Below are 2,624 nucleotides of genomic sequence, written 5' to 3' on the forward strand. Positions count from 1 at the left end.
AGTGTCCTATGTGGCATAAAAGGCACTAAAACACTAAGTGCCTATAACTATGCCTACAAGGCACATACCAAGGCCCATAAGGCATCACTAGAACCGGGAGAAGATCGCCTACAAACCCCCTCCATGATATGGGCTGAAGTATTATGGAAACGTCTCAGAATACATGGTATTTTCTAGTCATGGTGGCACATGTTCATCCAAAAGGATATAGCCACCTATGAATGTACAAGGTATGTCAAATCATGTAACAAAGGGAACCAACTGTAAAGCTTGTCGGAAGACTTCAAACTTTGGACGAGGAAGTGCCTTTGTAAACATATCTGCTATGTTGTCCTCTGTGGGAAGGTAGGACAACTCTATGTCTCCTGCTGACAACCGCTCTCGAACATAATGATAGTGAACTTCAATGTGCTTGGTACGCACATGAAACACTGGATTACGCGCAATGGCCAAAGCACTCTGGCTGTCAATGTAGACCATAGTGGAGGATGTCTGGCGAATACCAAGACCTGTAAGTAACTGTCGAAGCCATACACACTCTACTATAGTAGTGAAGGCTACCTTGTACTCGACAAAATCAAAATCATCCTACAAATTCCAAAAGTGTACAAGTCTTTATGGGACATGCCAGCTATTATAGGAGATTTATATTGTGGTATGCCATGGTAGCCAGACCACTTTAGAAATTATTAGTGGAATTATTATGGACAGAAGAGTGTGACCAAGCCTTTGAGCTTTTAAAGTGGTGCTTAATCACAGCACCCATCCTTATATCTCCCAATTGGGATATTGATTTTCATGTTCATACTGATGGATCCAAGTATGCCATTGGGAGTGTGCTTTATCAAGCCGGTGACCATAAGAAAGACTACCCATTCTACTTTGCTAGTCGACAACTCAATGATGCGGAGATCTCAACTATACCACCACTGAAAGAGAAGCCCTATAGGAAGAAAGAATAAACAAATACACCATTATACAATTTGGATCAACCTCTTACGTACCTCTTACTAAATGAATGTCTTTCTCTTGATCTCTTCTTATTTGAGGAGTCAAGTATCCCTCAAACATTGATCCTATACATTTAAATCTAATCATAATGAGAGCTCAATGAGAGATCACGAATTGAAGATTATAAAAGTTAAGAGCCTCACAGCTAGATGTGGCAACTGTTGGTTGCTTCTTGCTGAGCCAAGAGATACATGAACTGCCAAGCAAAAAAAAATTGCCGATATGTGACATTCTGGTGTCAAAACAACCTGCCCAATCACTATCCGTGTAAGCATGCATGGTAAGTGAACCCTGATCACCATAGAAGAGGGCTAAATCCTGAGTGCCTTTGAGATATCTGAAGAATCTCTTCACTACCTGCCAATGCTGTGAACTGGGCATGTGCATGAACCTGCTGAGCTGAGAAAGAAAACATGATCAGTGAATCATGCTCTACACGCTGAGCACATTAGAATCAAATTTTGACTTTTTGCAAGTTAAAATCGAATTTTGACTTTTTGTAAGTTAAAATCAATCAATTCTCATCGTCAACACATCCTGATCCATCATAGCCACCCAACACATAAAATGAACAAAGTAAATTCATTTTATTGAATTTTGGTGTATCAACGTGTAGTCGAACTATAGACTAGTACAATTGTAGAGGAGATTAAACTCCAAGTGAGCCATTTCTTATTTTTTACCGGTCTTTGATCCAAACGGACTTTCTACTTTTTGGCAATATTCATCCTTTTTTTAAGGTTCTGTTCCCAAATATGAAGGACCTACAAATTAAGTGGGGGAAATGCACATTATGTATATGATCTTATAAGTTTTCATCATCATACAAACTTCATCTGTGTAGTCATTATGCTCACACATGCACATGCTACTCTGATTTTTTGCAGTCTTTTTCCAAACAAATTCCAAAAAAGATGTCATACAAGCACCCTCTACTTACCCATGCAATTTATGAGGGGGTGTTAAGGATGATGCAAATTGTAGCATACCATAAAGGTCAAAGGGGAAAACCATGACCCTAACACTAAGGGGTTCTCATGTATATATTCATGTTTATTATCAATACAATAGTAATATAATGCAATGTATACTAGTAACCTATCTTGTGTAGTCCACTCTCTTCCATCGGCCCTCCAAGATTTTTGGGGCTAGTGGTTTCTTTAAGATGAGAGGCAGTGCAGGTGTACACGAGGTTGTTGAAATGGGAGTACTACTTGCCCTAGATGAAGGAGTTCTCCTCTTAATTTTTCCCTTAGCATTTTGAGGGATAGTTCTTGATTTCTCTTTGCAACAAGTAGCATCTTTCTCTCTCTATGAAGGTGTTTTCACTCATTCCCTCGTTGCCTAGCCAGGATTGCAAAGAACAGTGTATCAAATATGGCTTCGAATTTGCAATCCTTTTAAAATTATCTACCCTTAGCAGAAATTGAAGAAGTGGGAAGGATGGTTTGCACCATTGGATGTATTTTTAGTAATGATATGTTAGGCATGGGAAGGCCTTCTATTCCTAGAGATTCATAGGTCTTGGAAAAGGAATTGGCACAAGAAAACGGTACTATGAAAGAAGAAACCAAAAAGGTACTTGAATTCTATGGAATCGGTATCCAAGGGGA

Source organism: Dipteris shenzhenensis, chromosome 21 (assembly GCF_047967505.1).
Source record: "Dipteris shenzhenensis isolate YYH24624 ecotype China chromosome 21, Dip_SZ_1.0, whole genome shotgun sequence".
NCBI lineage: Eukaryota > Viridiplantae > Streptophyta > Polypodiopsida > Gleicheniales > Dipteridaceae > Dipteris > Dipteris shenzhenensis.